Raw genomic sequence first — 27,911 nt, 5'->3', positions numbered from 1 at the left:
AGTATTCACAATGCACATGAACATGGTTCCCACATTAATGTTGGTTATTATTTTAATTATGTTACCAAGTAAGATAAAAGGGAAATAATGAAACAAAGGTACTGAAGTGATATCACTGAACACTGAGCACAGAGCTGGTAAGAGATGTGCAGAATCACACCGTGGTATAGTATTTCTGTCATACATTACAATAGACAGGACAGTAGTAGGAAGTATCAAAATCATTAGGAAATGATGAGTTTTGAATATGTATTACTTTTTAAATATAATTTACTTAATTATAACTTCATATAATTTAATTTTAATCATGGCAGTGTTCAATAGCTGACTCAAAAAGTTCTTAAAAGCCTGGTCATTGACCCTTATGAGCCTATGAAAGTGGTTCTAGCTCACCAGCTCCTATCTCATTAATTTGCACAGAGTAAAATCTACTACATTGGGAACTATCCTTCAATGCCCCTCAAGATTGCTAGAAAAAAGAATGTAAGCTTCCGTGAATGCAAAGATTGGATGGAGTTTGAATTTTTGGTAAAACGAATCTAATCAGCTGAACTTTTTTTTTAAATCAGAAGAAAAGATGACCTACTTTGCATAGATCTTGAGATTCTAGCAAGATTCTCTTATCCAAATGATTTTTTTATAGGATAGTCAAGTTGAAATCACTAGTGAAGTAGGACAATATTCCATGGGAAAATGTGTTGCACCCTTCTAACAAGAAACCAACTTTGAACCTGACAGTGTGTTCAGAAAAAAATAATTCTTTGAGTTTCAAGTTATTTCAGATTTTTACATTTTTGTTCGGGGCTCAGGGAAATGTAAAATAATGAACTCCTCCTCCAAAGAAATAAATATTTAAATAATGAGATCATTATAAGGTCACCTCCCATTCTTTCATCCTGTGGTAGATTCAGTAACATCTCAGCAACACATCTTTGCTCATTAAACCCTGCTTCTTATATTTCAGTCATTTTGGGGAGTGGCAAGGAGCCAAGGAACACCCTTTCTCCTCTGTGTCTTTGGAACACCCCATTCCTTCTTGCGAAGATTATATGGTATGTACTTTTAACTTCCTTTAGTTACTTCCCATTTCACTCGCAAAAAATGTTATACTTTTCTTCAACTAGATCTCCATCAAAGAACAAATTTATATAAACCCATGCATACCCCTCGAAGTTGATGGACACAAGAAAATTTTACATTTGTACAAAGATTAGATGAAGTTTGCATTTTTGGTAAAGTGAATCTAATAGGCTGAACTCTTTTAAAGTATAGGCAAAAGATGACCTACTTTGCCTAAATCTTGAAATTCTAGCAAAATTCTTTTATCTAAATGATTATGTATATAAATACACTTTTATTTATATATTTAGTTTGAAAATGCAATGGAAATCAAATTTGCATTAACTAGGCAGAGTTTTATCTTAGAGATCAGGGAGAGTATCCACTACAGAAGTAGGACAATCACGGAAACAGTGGGCTTGCTTTAGTGTAATGTGGTCTTACCTCGACAAGAAGGATGACTTTGCAGATTCTCCACATCATTTTGCTTTTTATGTTTTCATTTAATAGTGTGACATCCTATGACAATTATCATTATTTTTGGTCCAATTTTCCCTCTGAAGCAGCTTTGACACAGATCAATGCATCTCAGTGTCGTTTTTTATGGAGCTGCAACATCAAAACCTGACAGCTGGAAATCTTAATTGGTCCAGTGACAGAAAATATAATGACTGCTCACAGTGACTTATTTTATCTGACCTTGTGTTTAACTCAAAGGTAAATTTTCATCTCACCATTGGAAAAGAGAAAGTTGTGGGGTGATGAGTGGGGCAGGTGGGCCAGAGAAAGGCCCCTCTTTTGGAAAGAAATTGCTATGGGTTTGGGGGCTATTATTGAATTAGGCTTTAAATGCTGGTCTCCAGTAATGGATACCAAGGATCTCCGTGCCTATTTGAACTGCCAACCTTTCTGCCGTGCCCGTCATTACAGATGGCAGCAAACACCGAATGTAGCATGGAAGGTTGCCCATAAGCGACTGGCTGGAGGCCCTATCACAAAGGCCACCAGACAGCTGTCAAACAGACTGGCATTTGATCGTTACTGACTTGGTCTGGAGCCCAGTGACTTTGACCCAGAGGCAAAAGGTTTCCTATAATACCACCCAAATTACCCAGTCCTCCAGGTCCTGGAGAGAAAGCTGTTTCTAGAATAAAGACACGAGATTTGTCCTACTGAGCCCAGCTATGAAACCAAATTTTCAAGGGTCCTATTGGCAGTTAAAGCTGGTGTATTAAGAAAGTATTAAATTCCTAACATCTTTACTTCACCTTGGATGAGGACATGGCATAAAGAAAGAGATAGCATGACAGTTAAAAAAAAAAAAAAATGCGGGAGTTCTTTTAAAAAGACATCTCTGGGCTTTATTTGCAAAGCTTACCTAATTCACTAAGAAGTCACGAAAAGTGAAAAGTAGATTGCATATATAAATGCTCGCTAAATGCAAATCTCCCTGAGAGTTGTAACTGATGATAATGAAGACAAGAGTGATGATGATGGTGGTGGTGATGGTGGTAGTGTTAGTGGTGGTGAACTGAATGTTTTTCTTCTACAGACATATTATTAGCATGTTTTTACAATAAGAAAAGGTATCAAGGACACTGTTGGTCAAGGCTATAGTACTGAGTACTTAAAGGCATAGACTTTAAAATGTAAACAAATAGAGTAAAATAAAGATCTGGCTTGGAATTCTGCCTCCAGAACTCATGAGCTGGTAAGCCACAGTTTCATCTATTAAAACAAACAAACAAACAAACAAACAAACAAAAAAACCTACTACAGGGTATTATTGAAAGGACTAGGTGAGATAAGGCATGAGAAGCAGTTAGTGCATAGGCTCAACACATAATTGGTACTCAGTACTCAGCCTTCCAGCTTGCTTATGTTCCTTTCATTTCAATAAGGGCTGAGCTAGTGTGTTCCTCAATAACTCATTCACCAGCTGAGGCTAAGGAATGGCTCACTTAGCATGTTTCTCTGCCAGATGTATCTTTTTTTGTTAGTCCAGGTCTCCCAAGAAGCAAATACCATAACTAGATTTTCTCAAAATCAGAGTCTTTGAAAGCAAATGGAGACAGAATTGAGAGGAAGGCTGGAGGAACCATTGGATCAGGCTGCACCTCTGATCCCAAGTGAAGGGGAGAGGGAAGGGAGATTGGGTACAAGCATCCTAGATCACTGTGCAGAGTAAGAAAGCCTCAGTAAGGACTGTCAGGGATTCCTCAAGACAGAGTCATTGGTGAAGACACAAACCTTATTTTGTGCAGGAAGATTTGTCGGTGCTCTTTCACCAAGGGAAAATCAAAGTGAGAAAAGTAGTCAAAAGAGCCACATGTTGGAATTCATTCGGACAGGTGCTGGCATTAGGACTCCGCATTGCAGCAACATTGGCTCTGCTTGATACCTGAGTCATGATTCAAAATGGAAATAGATTTGTTTTTTATCACATTTGCGGTACAGCTAAACTCTAACCCATGTTTTCCTATCCTGAGGTCTTTTTATTTCTGGAAGTGGAGATCATTGTCCATTTCCTCATTTTAGTAGAAGGCTTTTTGTGGGCCTATGGCACACTTCTCAGAAAGGCTTGCCAAAAGCATGAAGGAAGGAAGGAAGAAAGGAAGGAAGGAAGGAAAAAAAGGAAGGAAGGAAAGGGGGGAGCTGATTGGAGGAATATTTGGTGCCTCAGAATTGTTTTATGTTTCCTCTCTGTTATTAAAGAGAAACTATGAAAAAAAGAAAAAGAAGAGAAACTATGCATTGGGTTGTATTATTGCCAAACAATTCACAGAATAGTCAGACTATAATATGCTGGAAAGAACCCCATGCTAACTGCTCCATGGGAAATGACTTGCCCAAGGCTGTAGAACTAGTAAAGGCAACATCTGTATCCATCTTTCTGTCTTTTCTCTTTCTCTTTCAATTGCCTATGTTGCTTTCCTGTTTCACTTTTTATAATTTATTTGAAAAGAAACATTACTGGTTCTCAACATTTACAGAAATCCCAGCCAAATGCTCCAGATAGTACCGAATCTGTTTGAAGTCATGAAGACACGTGAATTTGCCATTCATTGATTCATTTTACAAATATTGAGAGCTTATTACGTGGCAGGCATTGGTCTATTGCTAAGAATATAAGAACACAAAGACAGGCCAAATCTCTTCCCTCCTGGGGCTTATATTCTAGTTTATATTCAGAAAGAATATTTTATCTAGGACTTTGATACTCACTGGCCATATGATGTAAGACAAATTTCTTAATCTATCTGAGCCCCATATTTCCTTGTCTAAATAACAAAGCCAGGAAATTCTGCTTTGCTTTGTTATTGGAGGACCAAAAAGGTAATATCATTAAGTCCCTTTGCAGAGTGCCAGGCAAATAATAATAATGTGATATAGGATGGCTTTTGCTATAATCAATTTTGGGTATTCCATTTGCCCTCATTTCAGCCCTATCATTTTTCCTCTTCCCAGAGATGCAGTAGGGTACCAATGTAAGCTCTGCCCAGTGCCTTCACTTCTGTACTTACTAAGCTTCAACCACACCAACTTTATGTCTATTCCACAAACACTCCTGTCTCCTTCCTTTAGTGTCTTTGTATCAGACCCTCTGCCTGGAACATCCAACCCTCTCTTGCCCATCCTGGCCTCCTACTGCCTTTTTTATCTGCCTCACTGCTACTCATCTTTCTTTCAGCAATTACCACTTGGCACGAAGTCCTTCCTTAACTTCCCAGGCTCAGTTAGATCTTTGATATACACTCTTACAGCTGGCGCGTTCACATGATTTGCAGAGCCTAGCACAGAATGAAAATGTGGAACCCCTTGTTCAAAGAACCAAACAAAAGTATTGGTAAAGGTATTAGATTATAAAGGTTTTCCCTTCTTCTTCCATCTCTCTTGATTTGTCATTTTTATAATTTGTTAATGTCGTTTAAGTAAAGAAAAATTTAATTTGTAATTTATTAACATTCACTTTGTAGATTGTTAAATTATAACAGAAACATTTAACTATTATATTTTGGCATTCATCTTTATCTCATGCAATGCCAGTTTTAATTGCAAAGGTGAGTTTAAGACGTATGCAAAAATAGGCATTACCCAAGACCTGTTTTGTAGTCTATATGTGTACATGTATTTCCTTCTTCCAGGAAGAATGGAAATGTTGCACACAACCAATTTAGATGTTTGTATTTTACTTCTTGGTATACACACGTTTTACCAATATTCTCTACTTTTAGTTTACTGATGAATAAAGAATTACTTACTATAAAATAAAACAGAACAAAATTAACTGTGGGTCACACTTTCTTACTCTTTGCTTCAATGCCATTGTATTCAGCATAAGTGGTTGGCTGATAAAGGGAAGTTACATGAGTAAGAAAGGATCTGATAGGCTTTCTGGGTCATTTATCTTTCTTTCAATAACATTAGCCTCTTCCTGCATTCACACTAAGCTCTGGTTAGAATAGAAAGTGTTCCTCTTGGGGCTATAGTTGTAGATGTAAAATACTTACCTTCTAGCCTGTAAGTATCACTGAACCCCTATATATCATAGGCCAGCCAGAATCCTGTACTACATATGAACGGGGCAGGAAGAGGTGGTGGACACTCATATTGCACTGTCTCCTCTGCTCATCTGCATGTTACATTATACCACTGGACTTAACTGTAATGCACAATTTCAAACATAAAATTATTAAGAATTTCACGATCACAGTGGGAGAGCATTAAACCAAGCCTTCAGCTTTGGTTTGCATAAGCTCTCATGAGACTTCCCAGATCCTGTGCCTGGGAAGCTGGTCCTGCTAATAACATCCTGCACTTTTTCATTGAAATCCTTATAACAGTTGTAATAATAGACTTTTGAAATTGTTTGTTTAACATATGCCTCTGTGGCTAAGCTACAAATTCCTTAATCTCCTTTCCCTGGGAAGTATCTTTGAGTATATGAATAGATAGATGGGATACATGGATGGGAATACCAGGAACCCAGAGTCTTCTTAAAGTTTCAAGGAATACCTTGAAATTAATGACAGGAGTTAAAATTAATATATAATTAGAATTCATAGGTATGTTTCATAGCTATTTATTCCCTTCCTCTTTGGGGTTATATTTCACTTTCCAATTCTGTGTGCTCTGCTTGATCACACCTTAGTCATAAAAAGAATCAGTGGTACTGCCACCTGCTCTAAGAGAAGACTTCTTCCTATGTGTGTGTGTGTGTGTGTTAGTTTTTTTTTTTTTAAGATTTTATTTATTTATTTGACAGAGAGAGAGAGAGATCACAAGTAGGCAGAGAGGCAGGCAGAGAGAGGAGGAATCAGGCTCACCGCTGAGCAGAGAGCCTGATGCGGGGCTCGATCCCAGGACCCTGAGCCGAAGGCAGAGGCTTAACCCACTGAGCCACCCAGGCGCCCCTGTGTGTGTTAGTTTTAATGAATAAACCACTCACATGCGTAAAGAAAGAAGCCGTCTATTTCATTAATAACAGACTTTCACATTGCTCAAGTTCCAAAAGGGAATGTTTCTTCTATTTTTACAGGTCTTATTTTATTAGCCACACAAAGTGAAATAATAGTTCATTTAACTATGTCAAAACCAATAGAGACTCACTGCTATTTGCTTTCTTTTGTATAAAGTTTCATGCATTTTTAATTCCACCCCACTGGTTGCTAAACCAACCATTATGGTTACCATTGCCCTATAATGCATTTCAGTCATTTCTAATAAACCCAGACTTTAAGATGGCTTATCATTATCTCTATAAGCTACTGGAAATGGATTCTCTCCTTGACCTACTGGTTCCTACAGCACTCTAGCTAATGAAAGTAGATACGGAAACACTATTCAAGTAAACAAAACTGCTGAGATTTTTTTAAAGGCAAATATAATGTTCAGCAAAATCTGTAATCTCACATTCTGACCTTCTTTGCAGAAGTTATTCATTTAAATGACAATCCTCTAGTCCCCACTGACTGTGCTTCCTTTCTTTTACAACATGATCTCAATAGAATCCATCTAAGTCTAGAATTTACATAAATTTTAAATAGAGAAGGATATGTTTAAGCACAAACACACTTTCATTCATTTTTAGATATAGAATAATAGACAGTATATACAAATGTTGGTATATAATCATCTATGCAAAGTCATGTGAATGAATAAATTTATGTCAGCTATTCATATAGTAGAGAAGTTAACACAGAATGCTAAGAAATGTATATAGTTCTTAGATTTCACATAATACAACTGTTCATAATTTAAAGGAATAATGACCTTGGAGCTGTGAAGAGTGGATTTTGGTCAATACATCTGCTACTGGTATAATCTGACATTGATTCAGAAGTATTTTGGACATATATCCAGGAGGTAGTGATAAACCGAACAACATTTCTGTCCTCAGCGAACTTAGATTCAGGGTAAGTGACTTGAGCAAGTCACTTATCGATCCCAAGTCCTTCTGGCTTTAAAACATTTTTTTTTTAATTTCTTTGTGTCCTCTTCAGTTTCTTCCATAAGTGCTTTTTAGTTTTCAGAGTTCAAATCTTTTACCTCTTTAGTTAGGTTTATTCCTAGGTATCTTGTTTTTCGTGCAATTACAAACTGGATCAATTCCTTGATTTCTTTTCCTGCTGCTTCGTTATTGGTGTAGAGAAATGCAAAAGATTCCTGCACATTGATTTTATATCCTGCAACTTTGCTGAATTAATATTAGTTCTGGCAATTTTTTGGTGGAGTCTTCTGAGTTTTTCACATAGAATATCTTATCATCTGTAGATAGTGAAAGTTTGACTTCTTCCTTGCTAATTTAGATGCCTTATATTTTTTTGTTGTCTGATTGCTAAGAACAGTAAGGAAGTTACTCAAAAAACTAAAAATAGAACAGTTGCACTACTAGGTATTTACCAGAAAAGACAAAATGAGTGCTACATGTACCCCAATATTTATAGAAGCATTATCAACAATAGCAAAGCTATGGAGAGAGCCCAAATCCATTGACTGATGAATGGATAAAGAAGACATGGTACGAACATACAATAGAATATTACTTAGCCATCAAAAAGAATGCAGTTTTGACATTTGCAATGACATGGATAGACCTAGAATATATTATGCTAAGTGAAATAAGTCAATCAGAGAAAGCTAAATATCATATGATTTCATTCATATGTGGAATTTAAGAAACAAAGCAGATGGGCATAATGGTGGGGGGAGAAAGGAGAGACAGAAACAAACTATAAGAGACTCTTAATGATAGAGAACAAACTGAGGTTTGATTAGGGAGGTAGGTCCAGGATGGGCTAGACATGTGATTGATGGGCATTACAGAGGGCACTTGTTGTGATGAGCTCTGGGTATTGTATGCAAGTGATGAATCAATGAATTCTTCTCCTGAAATGAATATTGCACTGTATTTTTATTTTATTTATTTTTTTATTTTTTTACTAGTACTACTTATTTTTTTTATTATGTTCAATTAGCCAACATATAGTACATCATTGGTTTTTGAGGTAGTGTTCAACGATTCATTAGTTGTATACGTTAACTAAAATTTAAATAAAACTTTAAAAACCCATTTATTTAATCACACAAATATCTTCTGATATTTACCAGAGATTACCTAAGTATTACAAAGAGGCACAAAAATGGATTTTATATAACTCCTAATTTTAAGGAGCATACTTTCTATACACGAATAACTATGACGATAGACTATATGAAGCACCACAGAAAGATTTAATTTGCCGTGGGAATGAGAAATGAAAAGAGTTTCTAGCCAGCAAAATCAAGGCTCCCTTGAGTAAATAATGTCTGAATTGGGCCTTGGGAGATGCAAAAGATTTTAAGTGTTGAAGCTGAAGGAAAGGTGGGAATTATAAGGAGAGAAAGTGGAAGACCAGAGGAGGGCAGCACCCGGGCAAGTATATAATATGGCCCTCTGTGACTGAGTATAGCGTGTGTGAATGCTTTGCTTACGCTCTCCTCTTTTTCTTTAATGTCCTGCCCTAGTAAAATCCTCATTTACGAACAGGCCTAGTCAAACTATTGCCTTCTTTGCCTCTTCCCCAAATGCTTTTTCAAAAGAACCCAATCACTTCCTGCTATGTGCCACAGCGTGGTACTTGATATGCTATAGTATGGTTATTTATGATCCTCTTAGTTTACCAGAATTCAAGATCCTTCCAGGTAAGGACTATGCCTGATTTTTTTTAATCCCCTCCATTATGTAGATGGATTCTGGCTAAATAGATGTTGAATTGAATTCATTTGGAATCATGAGAAATTATGATTACAAAAATGTATTGGAACCAGATACCCAGGGTCTTGAATGCCATGTTTAGAAACTTAAAACCAATGAAGGCTTTTTCCCTAAATATGATAATAGTAGCTAATTATTTTTGTTCTGGGCCCTATTTTACATGCTGCGCATATTTTATATAGTCTTAAGAACAACCTAAGCTGTCATTCCCATGTTAGCTAAAAGAAAACGAGGCCTACTGTTATAGAGACTGGCCAAGAGTCAGAGTGAGTCAGTGGTGGGGCCAGAATTTGAACCCTGGGAACACACCCCAGGAAAAGTTCTCTTAACTACTATGTAGAACTGTGCTTCGCATAAAGGGATTTTGCAGAAATATTCAAGGTGAATCAGAAGGAAAAGGCCTGAGTGCAGGCCTTCACTTGGAGGTGATTACAACCGAAAAGACAAAATGAGTGCCTTTATTATGGTGAAGGAGGTGAAAATGGAAATGGAGTTTATATTTGTTGCCCATCCAGAATTTAAAGGGTTGATAAATTATTCCATGGGAGCAGGAGAGAAATAAAAGTTTATGAGATTTTTTGAGGCCATGTAACTGAAAGGAACACTCTCATTCACAAAAAAAAAAAAAAGGAAAACCAGCAAAGAAGCAAAGTTCAACAAGGGAAATGATAACTCTCTGATCAATAATGCAATTTATTTATTATTTATAAATCATATAAATCTGGATGTGGCATCTTTTTGTGATTTCTACTCCTCAGGAAAGACACAGTTTATAATACAGTTTATTATTATGTACCATTGTTGTCATTTTTATTCTGGTTCTGCAGAGATACTTTTTCAAGACACAAATTATGACTTATTTTGGAAAATAGGCAGCATATATAATAATTGTTTTCATTAGAGGTTTAGAATGAAAGCTAGAATTTTCACAGAAATGTGCTTTAAAAGTGAACAAACCATCATAGAAAAAAGGATTTTTACTATTGGCTCCTCAATGGGTAACCAAAAAAAAAAAAAAAAAAAAAAAAGGTATTTTAGGTATTTTATTGGAGAAAATCAGTATTCTTCTATATTGTAACTTTGAGAAAGTTACTCAACCTCAGTAAGTTTGTTTTCTGACATGTAAAATGGCATCAATATTGGGAGTGATCTCATAGGATTGTTGTGAGTATCAAATGAGATATCACATACGAAATCTCTGCACAGAGTGTTTTGTATAGGAAGCCCATGAAAATATTAGCTACCATTGTTGTATTAATACTGTCTGTTTTTATTTTCACTGAAATTCCTGACAGTCTGTGCCTCACTGGAGAAATTAGGAGAGTATCTATTATTTATTGAGAGAGAACATGCAACTATTCTTTGACAGCTGTGATTATAATAATCTCAAGCTATCATTTCTTAGAACCTGCAGCAGTTAACATTTGATTTATCTTATGTTTGAGATGGAAAAAATAAGAACGGATTTGGAAGTGTTTCATATTCAGGATTTGTATTCCATACTGCCCATTGAGCGATTTGGCTTTGACGTGAAAACAGTAAGAGAGAGTAAGGTAACATATTTTTTAAATTTTTTATTTAAATTCAATTTAGCTAAAATATAGTATAGTTTTAGTTTCAGGGGTAGAATTTAGTGATTCATCAGTTGTGTATAACACCCGGTGCTCATTACATCAAGTGCCCTCCTTAATGCCTATCATCCAATTACCTCATCCAGCAACCCTCAGTAAGAGTCTCTCATGGTTTGCCTCCCTCTCTGTTTCATATTATTTTATTTTTCCCTCCCTTCCCCTATGTTCATCTGTTTTGTTTCTTAAATTCCACATATGAGTGAAATTATATGGTAATATTTTTTTAAAAAAAGAATGAAATGTATTCTAGAACAATGGATCTTCAACATGCCCCAATACTGAAGCACACAGAAATGTATTGTTATTATCTGAAACAACCAAATGGAGTATTTTAATGACATACATTTTTGGTGTGTTTAATTCCATCTTAAAATCTGGGAACAATTTTACTACATTAAAACATTACTGTGCAAATTAAAAATACTATAAAATCACAGTTCTGTGAACACAAGTCCACAAAAAAATAAAAGTGCTTGAATAAAGTATGCACAGGTGAATTTTCCTCTGTTCTTTCAGTAACAAGTTTCCTGCACATTTTATTATCATTTAACCATCAAGATGTTTAACAACAATAAAAATTCAGAAAAATATGTAGTGAGATAATGTAAACTTACATCAACATTATCAACCAATTTCTCTTTTTTGGCCCCTTCAAAACGGGAATACAGATACTATTTTTTGTAGCTAGAGAACACAGTCCTGTTTGTCAGCCACCTGCATTCCATGTGAGCATAGATTCTGAGTCACAACACAGAAGTTAAAAAGGAAAGGAGAAACCTTACTTAAGCGTAAGACAGGCTTATGTGGCTTTAATTGCAATATTTTAAAAAAAGACATAGAGGTGATATTTCCCATGGGTATAATAAGAATCAACCGTGCGATGTATTACTAAGAAAGCAAATTGGACTACATTAACAGATTATCTCTAGATAACAAAATTATCTCTAGAACAAAAGAGGTGACATTTCTTCCTACTTTGCAGTAGAGAGGCAACAATTAGATTGTTGGATTCAGTTCAGAATTTAGAACTTTAACGTTGGTAGATATAAACAAATGCACTTTCAGGATTTTCCACTGGTGGTATGAACAAACCCATGAAGAAGTGTCTCTTTTCTACACCCTGATAACTGAAAATCCTAACTCTAGCAAACCACCCTTGACCCAGGTCTTTGTAGGAAAGGGAGGAAGGGGGAATTGAAGAGAATAGGGCAGAACACATGAACTCAATCAAATGTGAACATACTATTTAGTTGCTAGAGACCTGATTGAATATGAGAAGACCTATTATCTAGACCCACAGTGCTTAGTATGGTAGCTACTGGCCACAGATTGTTATTAAGTATGTGAAATATGACTGGTCTGAATTGAGAGGAGCTATAAATGTAAAATACACACTATGTTTTGAAGAGTTAGTGTGATAAAAATGTAATATATTGCATTTATAATTTTTATATTGATTACATATTGAGATGATTATGTTTGAGATATTTGACTTAAAATATATTATTAAAATTAATTTTATCTGTTTCTTTTATGGTTTTTTAATGTGGCTACCAAAAATTTCAAAATACATATGTGCCTCACATTATTTTTATATTGGACAACATTTTTCTAGACTAGGGATCAGTGAATTTGTTTTATAAAGAGCTGATATTAAATATTTTGAACTTTATCTCTGTTACAAATCAACTCTATCATCATAGTGCAATAGTAGTCTTAGGCAATATGTAAACAAATGTATGAGGTTGTGTATGAATAAAACTTTATTTATGGGTACTGAAATTGAAATGCCACATAGTTTCATGTGCACAAAACATTATTTTTATTTTGATTTGTTTCTGACAATTTAAAAATGTAAAGCTATTCTTTGGCATATAAAAACAGGCTGCTTGTGGGTCTTAGTCTGCAGCTACTGTTCTAAACATTACTCTACATTTATTACCTTTACTCTCTAGTCAAATTACTTAATCTATATCCTCATCAAAAATTGTGATATTTATAGCTCAATTTTAGAGTCTTCCCTGCCCTTGGAGTTTCAAGTGAGGTAGCATGTAAATAACTTTACAACTTGATAAAAAGAAAAGATAAAATTGGCTAAGAATAAAATAGACTTTTCCTAAAAGTAGTAAATTTCCTAATACTAGCAGTGTTTACACAGAAGGAAATTTCTAGAAAAGGGTTTTGTAGCAAAATTAATCTCCAGATATATGATTTAATTAAATGTATGATAATTCCTTTCCAAACCCCCCAAAATGTTTCTATTTTGTTATATGTTAAATTAATTTTAGTTGAAATGTTCTGGGTGAAAACTCAACAAAAGATCTCAGGGGGGAAAAAAAAAGATCTCAGAGTTTAGTTTATGACTTCCATCATAGAAATAATTTGTTATATTGAAAATAAGCAGTTCATCAAAGGGCTTTGGTAGGAATCTCAAATCTCAAATCTGATTGATTGCATTTCTTTCCATATGGTAGTAGAATGTGGTAAGGTTTTAACACAAGAAAGTAAGGTTATGGGAAATGGATTTGTATAATTCTTCCTTTTATCTATCAATGAATTATTAGTGAATTATTAGTGAATTTTTGCAATTTATCTGAACATATAGCCAGTGAGTGGAAATAAGTTGATAATTAATATTTTAAGCTGTACATTTAGTAAATACCACCACCCTAATATTTTTATCCTCTTTGCCAATTCCTTTCATTTCCTTCAGCTGAGTTATAGCTATAGAATGTGTGATGCAATTATACTGAGTTTACATTTCTTTGGTTAATAAATTGGTCTCAATCACTAATGGATTTTTTATACTGATTGAATTCCCATGTTGAATTGGTTTAATTTGCCTGACCATATTTCAAGGTTAAATACAAAAGTATGTCAAGCTATTAATTTTGTGTTGCTGTTGTTGGTTTGAATGATTTAGGTAGTTGAAGTTAGAACAGGAGATTAAATTAATTTCTGCCTTTGCCTTAGCCCAGACTTTCTCTGTGTATAATAGATCTATGACATTTGTCCTCATTCTGAGACAAAATGAGGAAAACTCATCAGAATGAATGACCAGTCTTCATTAGACTGATGATTTTCAGGGAGATTTCCTTTGATTCCATACAGTGAAACATTACCTTTCTGAAGAATGAATTTAGCAATGATGAATCCAAAACTAAATACACACCAACCAAATTCAATCAAGTCATCTATTTCAAGGGCAAAAAGGAGAAAAATAGAGAGTGTATTCTATCTGCTCATAAAGAAATCAACATGTATGAGCTACAGTTTGGCTCCATGTTTGAGAAGCAGATATTTTCAGTAGATGCTGTGCTTTCCCAGATCCACATGAAGGGCTCATGTACCACCTCGTTCAGAAGGCTAGAAGAAATGGGGTCGTTTTTAATTTTTAGATTATAAAATCCCATTCTATGCAAATGTCCTTTGAGATGAGACCTTAAGAATCTCTCATAGTCTCTCCAGAGTGTGAAATTTCAGTTGCAAAACAAGCCTAATCCTTAAAGCTTTTATGAAAACTTATGTAGAAAGCAGGACAAATAAGCCTTTTCAAAGAAGCACCAAGGGAATCTCTTGTAGCCACATCCATCATCCTCAGTGTATCTCTTAGTACACACAAATTCATCTCAGAGGAAAGGAAGAGTGGCTCATATTGATTTTATTCATCGGTCCAGGGCTAGAACTTCAAAATTGGCCAATTACAATATTTCCTATTTCCTTGTTGCTAGCCTGGGCCTAAAGTGCTCCTAACTAGTGGACAGAAGTATATTTTACCCAGTTAATATTTATGTTCTGATTGTATGTAAGTCAAAAGTAGAAGTAAGCTTTTGTCTCCAATGCCTAATATTTTAGAAGAAAAATATTTTGTTGTATTTTATGTTTATAAAAATAACATATTCTAGAGAACTCTTATTCCCTAGAATATTCTCGTATTCATATTCTAGAGACTTTGGGAAATATTGAAATAAACAAAGTAAAAAAAAAATCCCTTATAACACTACTACCCAGGTATATACACATTCCTTATGTACTCCCCACTACTGCTTTTTTTTAAAATATATTTCCTTCCAGTCTTTTTTTCATATATTTGCATATTTTCCATATATTTGCATTAATTAATTTAATTAATTTGTATAATGCCCTGTTCCTACCTATATAATTTGATATAATATATGATGGTGAATGAGACATTGTTTTTGCATTCAAAGAATTTATTATTTAGTCAGAGAGACAAACTAATCCAAAATAACATGATTTGTGCTTTAATAGAATGAGTCAGAAAATGAAAGTCACACTTGAGAGGAAAAAATATCCCAGACTTGGGGACGGCAAGGAAGTCTTTATAGAAAAAAATACTATCTAAGCTTAGGCCTACAATTTGATGACATTTAGTTAGAAGAAGAAGGTAGAAAAGCATTGACCCAGAGAAAAACTCAGGTAAAAGTTCTCATAGATGCTCTAGGGACAAAACAGCAGATATTATGGTGTCAGAGAGTGAAGAGGAGCTTTGAAAAATGTGGGACCAGGACAGTAACAGGAGCAATATTAATTCCAACAATCCATAAAAGTAATATATATTAATTAGGCTCCAAGCTAAGAAATCTAAAAAGAGACCTTATATACAGTATTTCAAAGAAGATGGAAGTTTATTTCTTTTTTATGAGACCATACAGAGAAAAAGGAGTGGTATGGTATGAATAGGCAGCTCTGTTCTACCAGATCATCTGAAGACCCAAGTTCCCTTTTCCTTGTGACTCCACCATTCCCTAGGGTGAGGTCCACATGATCATAGATCCAAGTTAACGTACCTGCACTGTATCTAGTTTCCACCCTGATGGAAGAAGTGAGGAAGTAGACAATACACAATGTCCTTTTAAGGAACTGACATAAAATTCTATGCATTCCGTTGTTGAGAACTTTGTTACATGAGCCCCTTGGACGTGTTATCTCCAACTGGGAGGGCCGAACGCCTGCTAACTTAAGTTTTGGAAGGGAGATACTGCACTAAAAAGAAAAACAGGAAAGTATTTCTCTTGCCAAGATATAAAGTCTGATTTGTGTTTTAAGGATAATAGAAGGCCATTGAAAATATTAAACAAGAGAGTATTATTGTCAGATATGAATTATAGAACATGCCCTTGGCTACAGAGTGGAAGATGAACTTGGACACTAACAGAGGTGGATAGAGGACTATCTGACAGGAGGGTGTGTGACAAAAGAAATTCAGGCAAGGAATAAGGTGTCATGGGCTAGGATAGAGACAGAGGAATTCTAAGGAAAGGAGTAGTTCACTTATGAATAAGAATGAGTCACTTATGAGGTAGAATTGCAAGGCTGGATGTGTAGTTTTTTGTGGAGAGCAAGGGAAAGCATGGTGAAGAAGGGTGAGGAATCAAGATGTCTGGCTTAGCAGCTGTTTCCATGCTGCCATTCATTGATTATATCCATACATATTGCATTATCTTAGAGTATACCACAAACTCTAGTGGCTTAAAATAACAACTCTTTATTTAGCTCATGATTGTGTGGTTCAACTAGGCAGAGTTCAGCTCAGCCATATTCTGCTAATCTCAGGTAGACTCATGCATCACAGGCCACCTTTGGGTGACCTAGTCTTCTGGGGGTGACTACTTATGACGTGGTGTGTTAATGACATCTTGGCCTTAGTTTGCTATCAGGAAGCAGATTAGCTTGGGGTTATTCACATGGTGCCAGAAGATTCTAGGAGAAAAAAATAAATAGAAAATGCCCCTGTGCACAAGCACTTGTAAAAAATCTGCTCATGCCCTGTTTGTGTTGGTCTCATTGTGCAAAACAAGGCACCTGGCCACACCTTGTTAGTAGACCAGGGCACCATGAAAATCTTCATGGTTGTTATTGCAAGAAATCTGTTAACATTCTATAGAAAACTCTACACCCAGTGTAGAAAAAAATCCACGAGACTCGAATTTTAATGACACAGAGTGTGGAGTTTCTTTCTGGAAGTCAATTCTGTAAGATTTGAGGCATCACCTCACCTCCCTTCTCTGTCTCTAGAGATGATGTTTGATTAGCCTCAGTGTTCTTTTCCTCTCTAAGAATAATGGTACTAATTGATTAGTATTTTGCTTAGGCCATTTTGACACTTAGATGGTCGGATCTGCTCTCTTTCAAATAGATGAGGAATAAAAGCCATAAATAATTGCAGTAGTTAAAGTCCTGATTCTCTTTTTCTATTCTATTGATAAATGATTCCAAAATTGGCACCAATTGTCCAATTGTAATATGCCACATTGTCCTTATTTTTCTTATGTTTATTATTGTTATCATATATAGGAATTAGTGTGTCTGTCTTAACACATAAATGATCTTATTCTGTATTACTTTCAATTTAAAAAAAAACTAGATAAATGAGAGTTTTGAAAGGTTTTCTTTACTGTTCATCATGACTTGGGGAAGCACATCAAAGATGATTGTTTCCTGGGTTATATTTGTGACCTCATGAGTAACTGTAACTATAAATCCTTGACTAGCTAATTTGGTTTGTCTAAAGTAACATTTAAATCCCTGCCTAATTATGATAAGAGCTTCTGTGGAAACACATACTGCCATAACCACACAGTTTAAACTGTGTCCCGCAGGTTAGGATCTGTATAAAATCCTATAATGTGCCAACAGACACAGGAAAGGATTCTCAACATCACTCTTCATCAGGGAAATGCAAATCAAAACCACGATGAGATATCACCACACACTTATTAGAAAAGCTAAAATCAAAAAAAAAAAAAAGAAAGAAAAAAAAAGAAAAGAAAGAAAAGAAACAGGTATTGGTGAGGATGTGGAGAAAAAGGAACCCTCAGGCACTGTTGGTGAGAAGGCAAACTGGTACAGCCACTATAGAAAACAGTATGGAGATTCCTCAAAATATTAAAAATAGAACTACCCCATAATGCAGTAATGGCACTACTGGGTATTTACTCAAAAAATACAAAAGCACTAATTTAAAGGTATGCACGCACTCCTATATTTATTACAGCATTATTTACAATAGCCATATTATGGAGACAACCCAAGTATCCATAGATAGATGAATGGATAAAAAAGAAGTGTTATGTATATAAAATGGTATGTTAGTCAGCCATAAAAAAAGAATGAAATCTTGCTGTTTACAATGACAGGATCGAGCTGGAGAGTATAATGCTAAGTGAAATAAGTCAGGGAAAGACAAGTGCCATATGATTTCACTCTTATGTGGAATTTAGGAAACAAAACAAATGAGCAAAAGAAAATAAGAAGAGAGAGGGATAAACCAAGAAACAGACTCTTAATTATAGAGAACAAACAGATGGTTACCAGAGGGCAGGTGGGGAGGGGATGGGTGAAATAGATGAAGGGGATTAACAAGCACACTTAAAATGATCACTGTGCAGTATATAGAAGTGTTGAATCACTATATTGTACACCTGAAACTAATATAAAACTGTATGTTAACTATACCAGAACTAAAATAAAAAAAACAATAAAAAATAAAACCACATGATGAGATTTTAGAGCTAGAATAAATAATGTAAATAATCTTACTCAAATTACTCATTTTATAGGAAGAAAATAACACCCAGACAATGTAGCCATGTTTTCAAGTCATATGGTGAGAAGACCATGCAAACTGTAACTCTCACCCAGGTTCAACTTCATCACAAGTATGACTAGGGTCATGTTATTTCCAACTAAATATTAAATCAATTATCCATAATCATCCCAAAGTTGCGTAAGTACTTTCTGCCCAGACCCTTGTAAGTAGACTGAACATAATCCGGTGTGATGGAATTGACTTTGTCATGACAGATCTGCCTTCTACCAACTCTTGGGCCAAAGTACTTATTCTCTGACATGCCTGATATTGAACTCAGGCTGTAATAGATTCGCCAAAATAAAGTTAGTTCTTTCCTTTCCCCCTTGTATGTGCATCAGCTCTCAGACTCATTTGGAATGGTCCTGGAATGATTATTGTTTTGGGGAGGATAAATATAAATGAACACATTTGTGTTAGCTATTTTGATATAATGAAGAAGGTTTTATGCTCCTAATTTGACAATTGTCCAAGTGAATCCATATAAACATTTCTAGATGCTGTATGTATCCTCTGGGAAAATTAATAGCTGGAGTATTGAACCGGGTCAGGAGATATGGATTCTGGTTCCATTTTGTCATTAGTAAACCCTGTAGTCATAAGTCTTAGTTTTCTCCTCTAAAATGGGAATAAAATATATCTGCCTGGTCATTTTACAGGGTAGTTATAAAGGGCCAAATAAATCATTTTGAAAACAACAAATAGCAAATACTCTATAAAAATATGAACTTTTATTGAAATGTCTATAATAAATATTTTTCAAACAATCATGGCAGTATGTGATACCAACTTATATTACACTGACAAATAGAGACAAAAAGTGCAGAGTGTAAACACACAGTGAAATTCAATTTACCACTGGGGTCCGAAAAAGCAAGACTCCTACAGTCCTGGCTGTGAGAAGAGAATACTGACTCTAATTTCTGTTCAGTGTTCTCTTCTCAAATGGTTTAACTGAATTTCCTTCACTTTTAAGCTCCCTACCCATTTTTCCATTTTTCTTCACGTCTTCTTCCTTTTGTCTGAAGACCACAGAGGTATAGCTCTATTTCAGAAGAAATGTGATATTTCATGTATATTATATACAGACTGATACAGTTACCAAATCCAGCAACACACACACACACACACACACACACACACACGCACGCATCCGCACACACGCAAAATAGCTTTGGCTTTCGTTCCTAAAGAATTATCAGATTGTGGATTTATACACATAGTTTTCATATACTGAAGACTATTTTACACCCTTTTGATTCCATTATGTTTCCCCTTTCTGCCAGAGAATGTGTATGTGCATTGGGCTATAGAGGCTAAAACATAACCACGTGATATATTCCCCGGTCAGAAGAAATAGGCTGTCCGTATTGCTTTAGTTTTGATGAGCTACCGATTTGTGATAGTTTCATTTCGATTTCATTACTGGGCAACCAGAATGAATTGACAGAGAAAGCAATCAACACATGATGCACCCACTGGAACCTCTAATATGAAATGTTGGCTGCTTCTGTCAACACAGCCAATTACCAAAGGTACTCAAAGGGTAAGTGATAGCCAAAATAAGCCACATGGTTCCGTGGACCACATCCCGCATACCTATTAGTGTAGTCAACGTAGACACAGGATGACAGACAGCTCTGTCAATATAACATTTCAGGTGACTGCCCTGTCTATACTGTGTTCTCCTAGCAAACACAGATGTTTGTGGTCAGATAAGAGCTTACTGTGTGTGTGTGTGCGTGTGTGTGTGTGAGAGAGAGAGAGAGAGAGAAAGAGAGAGAGAGAGAGATTGACTGCACACTGATGCCAGGATCTAAGAAATATATGAGGAAAAACAGTTTTTTTAAAAAAATAATTTAATCCCTCTCACCGTGTGGATTGCTTCCTATGCTAGAGCCTGATGTTGAAAGAGAAAACACAAACTCAGACTTCTGTGAGCTCATTGATTCATGCCTTGCAAACAGCTTGCTATCAGTTGTTTATTAACAAATATTTATTGAGCATTTGGTATGTACAGGCACTAATGGATATATAACATTTGATAAGTCTCCCATTAGCAACAACACTGAAGGACCTTGAGCACATTATGCTGGGTGAAATAAGTCAGAAAGATACGAACTGTAGGGTATCCCTTATATGTGGAATTTAAAAATTAATCTGTAAAAAGCGGAGAATAAAATGGTGGTTACCAGGAAATAGTGGAAAGGGATAAAACTGATGATATTTAGGGGTATGCACTTGCAATTAGCAAGTAAATAAGTCATAGAGATTTGAAGCATAATATATTGAATACAGACGATAATATTATACCATTGTTATGTAATATGATAAATATGACTTCATTGGCAATCACATTAAAATGTGCAAATGTATCAAAGTAGCACACCATATACTTTAAACCTATGTGATGTTATATGTTAAATTTATTCAGTTAAGAAGATTGACATGATGTTTATCCTCCTGGAATTTATAATGTGGTAAGGGAGAAAGAAAATTAAGAAGGCTGAGCCTCTGTAGGGTGGGACATGGAAAGTATCGGATGCTATCAGAACTCTGAATCCTGATTTTGAAATCAGTGAAGATTTTAGAAAGAAGTGATACCCACACCAAAGCGTAGGAGGTAGAGAAACCGGGAAAGCAATGATTACTCTTCACAGTTAAAGTAACACCAGTAAAAGCGTGATGGCAAGAAAGCATGAAACATTTTAACAAGAGACAGACATTCAGAATGTCTGGAGGTTCATCAGTGTTGGGGAGGGGGAGGGAGAGCAAGAAATGGAACTGGAGAGGTAGGCAAGGAACACATCCCAAATGGCAGTGAAATTGGCTTTTATCCAGTGGGTAATGAGGAGGCATTAAGAGATTTTGACCTGTGAAGTGGCATGGTTAGATATATTATAGTAAAATCTAATAATTGTCCTAAGTAGTTACACACACACACACACACACACACAATTTAAATACAATTTTAAAGTAATTCTGAGAACACAAAGATGAAGAAAACAACTATTTAGAGAACTTGGTGAAATATTTATAGAAAATGGAACTTTTATTTTTGAATCATGAAGACTTGGCACTAGATGATATTGTAACCTTTACTGCAGGAGCAACCCAGTGATGGGGAACTCTCAACTCATGCCTAGCCTCGCACAGTTGCTGCAGGTTTCCAGTATGCCAGGAACTCTGCTGTGTCTAAGGAAACAGCATGGCAATCGGGAAATCACATTTTTCCCCTTGAGGGAATTAACCTATTGAGGAAGATACACCAGTATTTTTTTTTTGTTATTGTTTCCTGTAAAAATGCAGGAAAATTGGATACGTTGCATCTGTAGATTATCTCCAACTATTAGAAATTATTCCTAGAAATGAACTTGAAACAGTTTTCTTGGGATTCCCACCACTGGTCTTAATTTTTTCCTTTGTAGCCATATTTTTGAAAGTCTAAAATGTTTTCTGTATGTCAGTGTGCTGTGTATTTGAAATGATGAAATGCCCCTTCCAGGTGTTTTCTCACAGTCTTATAGATTAAACTGCCCCAGTTCCTGCAGCTATTATTCATGTCATATGAAGGTTTTTGATGGTTCCATTTCACTTTCATTACTAGTGAAAAATTGGTTGACAGAGAAAGCCTTTAGCATATGGTACTACCATTGTCACTTCTAATGCAAACTGTTGGTTGTTTCTGCTAACCCCCTCCCATCCTGGCTATTGCCCTCTGAATACATACTGATCTGTTTCAGTATATGGGTCTAATTAAAAAAATCACATTCCTTAGAATGTCTATTAATATATCATTTCAGGGGGTGCCTGGGTGGTGCAGTTGGTTAAGTATCAGACCCTTGGTTTCAGCTCAGCATCATGGTATCAAGCCACATGGCAGGCTCCACGCTCAGCACCGAGTCTGCTTAAGATTCTCTCTCCCTCTCCCTCTCCCTCTGCCTCTCCTCTCTGTACTCTTGAGCTCTAAAATAAATAAACAAATCATTTTTTTTAAAGGTATACATTTCAATTTTAAAAATAGCTTTTCACCAATATATGAATTGTAGGGTTATCTGTAAGAATTAACATTCAATGGCAGTTTCAATGTGTGCAGGAGATTAGCTTAGAAATTGATATTTTATACATCAGTGATTGAGTGAAATGATCACAACCATCGACACCAAGGATGATGTTGAGTCATTGCTGCTTTGTTGAGATGACTGATTAATGGACCATTTTTGAAATCTCCCTTATTTTTATGATGCTATTTTTGTATTGACTTTGATTTTAATAATGTGGTGTCAGAACCAAGTCCTCAGGAGCTCTCATCCCCCTTCATCTGAGTCTTGACCTGCATACTTAAGCTTGATTTAACCTGGTCCTTGGCTTCACTGGGATGCTTTTTTCTCCATGGCATGTATAATACGTCATTGTGTGGAACAAGTCAGAGGACAGAAATAATCAGAAATAAGAAAACAGAAAGAGTCAGCGTTCTAGCCATGAGTTTTTACAAATAGCTGAAACACTGTTAGGTTTATTCACGTGTTCAGCGGAGGTCTAGTCAATATTTAAGTAAAAAACAACAAAGTTCTATCGATCTCGTAGTATGTACCATACTAGTATGGTATACCCCAGGTAAGCATGGTCTCTAAACTCATAGAATTTCTATTCTGGTGAAATGGATAATGTCGAAGTAAACATTTTTTCAGCTTATGACATGTGCTACAAATGTAGTAAAATAGGTTGGTTTATACTCTTCTGAATACTTTCTCATGCATGGTATTTATTTTTTTCTTTTATTCAAAATTATACCATATGCTTTAAGTGCTAAACAATCTTTTTATCTCCACTAACCAAACTGTCTTTCTAAGAAAAAAATAAGCTTCCAAAACATCATTATAATCATGCTGCAGTCCATAATTGCATTAAAGTGCTACAATTATTCAACAAATAGCATCTTTTTGGAAATTCAGTCTAATCCCAACTTTTCCATATTATAAACATCCTTCTGATGACCGTTGTACAATTAAATCTATATACACATTTTAATTATTGCATTATATTTTCCAAAAGAAAAATTATAGTGTCATAATTATCTCCATACAAATTACAAAACTGGGTCCTAGAAAAATTATTTTCCTACCACAACTATAGAGAAATGCTTATTTCCCTACAAACTTGTCCACACTTAAAGTTTAAATATTTCAAGTTGATTTTAAATTTTAAACTTTAAAACATTTTAGGTTACTATACCTTTCACTGTACTGGTTGCATGCTTCTCATTCTCAGCCTACTATCAGATGTCACTTGGACACTGGGTCCAGCCAGACACACCTGTTTCATTCTATGTAGTGTCAGCCATTGCTCCTAGCTCTCTGTCCTCATGTATGAAATTTCCTGGTCTGAAACATGCCTTTACCCACCAAATACTTCCTGCCTTCCAACCTGTCAATAGTTATCCTGGGTGAAAAAGGGACAAAAGAGATTTTATTCTCATTTTTATTTAATAAGTGGGAGAGTTGATGGTGTTGGTACAGAGGATTCCATTACTCAGAGCTAGCTATACATTTCGTCAGTGTCTAAGTTCTTTAAAAGTTTGTTGGTTGTTTTTTTTTTTTTCTTATACCAGAGCTCTTTCACTTTCTTAGCTTTTACTTAACTTCAAAATTGATGTCTAGGATGAATGCCAGTAGTATTATATCATCCCATATGTTTTGCTTAATTACACTATTTCCTGAATTCATTTTTTGAAGTTAAAATTTTTCTGCACCTCGTCATCAAAACATTATGAACACTCTCTGTCACACTGCGATTAGAAGATAAAACCTCTTTTTAAATTATATCTATTTGAAATGTTTCCAGAGTTTGGGTTGGGGATGATAAATCATCCTGATCTTTTAAATCCATGTTATAAATCACAGGATATCAAAATCATATGGTACATGGGATTGAGTTAATCTAAATGGCAAGCCCAATAAAATCCTAGCAAGGATTTCTTTCAGAATTGAAGTATATTTTCAGTTTACAGAATGTTAAAGCTCAGGTTATTTTTTTCCCTCATATTTGTGTTGCTTCTATGCCTGAATTCTGTATCCATATAAGAAAAGCATCTGTATCTTATTAGGACTTGTATTATACAGAACATTAAAGCATTATAACTCAAATAGAAGACCCTCTAGGGAACTTTCTATTTCTATTTTATTTTTACATCTTCAACAAATCATAAATGATCTTGAGGTCATTGGAATGTGTTTGCACACAGATTCTTAAAATTATATGTCAAAAGGCAAATGAAAGATTTACTAACAAAATCATGCCTCAGATTTTGTTTCTTTAATTTATCTTTATTCTTTTTACACATTAAAAGAAAAAGATGAACACCTAGCACATATCACCAACTATAACATGAAAAATTAATGTCCATTTTTTGCTATGTTTCTCCATCAAATATTCTCTTCCCTCTCTAATATTTTGTCATAAATCTGTACTTTTATCTTTATAAAATTCCTCTCCTTCACCATCCCTTATACATTCCAAGCTCTTTTAGTTTGAATAATTAAAAGAACCCCACTGAAGGCAGTGTAAGTTTACTTATAGAGCCACACACAAATCTTTATTTTATTTTATTTTTTGTAATTTTATTTTATTTTTTTTCAGTGTTCCAAGATTCCTTGTTTATGCACCACATCCAGTGCTCCATGCAATATGTGCCTCCTTAATACCCACCACCAGACTCACCCAACCCCCCATCCTACTACCCCTCCAAAATCCTCAGTTTGTTTCTCAGAGTCCACAGTCTCTCACGGTTCATCTCCTCCTCTGATTTCCCCCAACTCACTTCTCTCCCTCTCCCCATGTCATTTGTGTCATTCCTTATGCTCCACAAGTAAGTGAAACCATATGATAGTTGACTCTCTCTGCTTGACATATTTCACTCAGCATAATCTCTTCCAGTTCCATCCATGTTGATACAAAACTTGGGTATTCATCCTTTCTGATGGAGGTGTAATACTCCATTGTATGTATGGGCCATATCTTCTTTATCCATTCATCTCTTGAAGGGCATCTTGGCTCTTTCCAAAGTATGGTGACTGTGGCCATTGCTGCTATGAACATTGAGATGCAGATGGCCCTTCTTTTCACTGTGTCTGTATCTTTGGAGTAAATACCCAGTAGTTCAATTGCAGGGTCATAGGGTAGCTCTATTTTTAACTTCTTAAGGAATCTCCACGCTGTTTTCCAAAGTGGCTACACCAACTTGCATTCCCACCAAGTATAAGAGGGTTCCCCTTTCTCCACATGCTCTCCAACACATGTTGTTTCCTGTCTTGTTAATTTTGGCCATTCTAACTGGTGTAAGGTGGTATCTGAATGTGGTTTTGATTTGAATCTCCCTGATGGCTAATGATGATGAACATTTTTTCATGTGTTTGTTAGCCATTTGTATGTCTTCTTTGGAGAAGTGTCTGTTCATGTCTTCTGCCCATTTTTTGACATGATTATCTGTTTTGTGTGTGGTGAGTTTGAGGAGTTCTTTGTAGATCTTGGATATCATCCCCAAATCTTTATTTTAAATATAAAAATAGAAGAGTCATTAGGCCCCAGCAGGGTAAAAGTATTACATTTCCTTAGAAGTAAAGAGTCTGATAGAGAAAATGGGGGAGGAAAGAGTAAAGGTGAGTATGCTCAATGAAATCAGAGATTTCAAAATGAAGGTCTCTGAAGTGTATTAATCAACAAGAAAAATAAATCAGAGTAAAACCAGAAACAATACCTATACTACAGGGTGAGCAACTCCTTTGTGGACTTTGATGTACTTCAGGACAGTCCTGTAGATGCTGTGTTAACAGAACACTCTCCCATCAGAGCACGAGATTGGACCCCTATTCCAGGGCCCTAAGATCATGTAGACAAAATATCTGGGCATAGGTCCCAGAAATCTGTATCTTAATAAACACATCAGAGAATTCTTAGGCATTTGAAAACTTCAAACAATTATGTTTGAATCCAATTTTTGGAAAACATAGACTCAAGAAGTTAAGCAATATCCACATGACCTGCTGAAACCCCAAAACAAGGCTTTGATCCCAGTCCCCTGCTTTTTCTAGAATGCTGCACTGGATATATGTTCAGATTTTCATGGTTTTTTCTTCTCTTTAAGATTTTATTTATTCATTTGAGAGAGACAGAGAAAGAGTGAGAGAGATAGGGCAGAAGTAGGAGAGGCAGAGGGAAAGGGAGAAGAAGACTCCCCACTGAGCTGGGAGCCTGATGCGGGGTTTGATCCCAGGACCCCTGAGCCAAAGCCAGATGCTTAATGATCTGAGCCACCCAGGTGCCCCAAAATTTTCTTGGCTTTGATACCGAACTCCAGTTCTTCTCCTTTCTGCTATCTAGTTAGTTAAGGTGATTGGCACAGCTGCCAGGATTAAGAAAACATTATGAAGACACCAGAAGAAATTAGATAGCTACACCATCCTCTACAACACAGGATTTCACAAAGTGGGGGCCTAGGGTTACTGTCACAATTCATACTGGTAACTCAATTAGCAGTGCAAAATGATTATCACCAAGTATCTATGCAAAGCGCTGCCTTGGAATATAAGATATTTAAATGAATACAAGAAGGATCCCCTAACTAAATGCACTTTAGGTATTAGAACCTATCATTGATGAAGATCAAGAGGATGTTTACTTTAAAGATGATTGTGGATTTTCTCAATCTATCTGTATCATATCATTATAGTTCTTTAATAGATGAATAAGGGAAAAACAAAATAAGTCTCTTTAGATCCAGAGTTGGATAATTAGGAAAACTTCATCGTTACCATTGAGATCATCAAGGTAGATGTGAGACATATTGAAAAAAATAAATACAGTATAAAATTAAAATTCCCCTAATCAGTTATCATTTAATGTTCATATTTCTCTGACTTTGGGTAATGGTAAAACCCATTGAGAACATGAAAAATTGCCAAAATGTAATAAACCATGATTCCCTCTACCTCTCCCATTGTTCCCTCCTCTTTCTCTCTCTCTTTTTTCTGTGCCTCTTCTATTCTCTACCTGCTGTATATCCCCTGGTCACAAGGTCAGGAAGGTGGGCTGTGAAATGCAGAGTATCTTTTGAGATGTTAGAGGTGGCAAATGAACCTAGACTCAAGGAGTCTATCAAGGAGGTCCCCTTGTGGGTTGGTCCAGCTCGTTATTTTGTCTGAAGAGTGTCAGAGAAGGACTGAGCAGAGATCTGACGTCAGCTACTGACAGCCTGTTTTAGAAAGCATCTATAATGGAGGAAAAGGAACAAGTGGCCCTCAGAAGGATTTATCTTACTTCACCAGCTCTTCAGCCCCAAGCTATCACCACGTTA

At 35.7% G+C, this 27,911-nt stretch overlaps 1 protein-coding gene across 2 annotated transcripts in view; it reads left to right on the top strand.

The window, feature by feature from the left end:
* LRRC4C (leucine rich repeat containing 4C) overlaps positions 1-27,911 on the top strand; it is a 1,149,700-nt gene that overhangs the window by 874,553 nt on the left and 247,236 nt on the right. For both annotated transcript variants that reach the window (XM_032840678.1, XM_032840672.1), the window contains exon 6: positions 965-1,052. The gene's annotated coding sequence lies outside the window, so the exon portion shown is untranslated. The remainder of the gene's footprint in view (positions 1-964; positions 1,053-27,911) is intronic.

This window comes from Lontra canadensis, unplaced genomic scaffold, assembly GCF_010015895.1.
Source record: "Lontra canadensis isolate GAN:19392208 unplaced genomic scaffold, GSC_riverotter_1.0 scaffold115, whole genome shotgun sequence".
Taxonomy (NCBI): Eukaryota; Metazoa; Chordata; class Mammalia; order Carnivora; family Mustelidae; genus Lontra; species Lontra canadensis.
The sequence above is the reverse complement of the archived record's forward strand: the minus strand, read 5'-3'. Positions and strand labels throughout refer to the sequence as shown.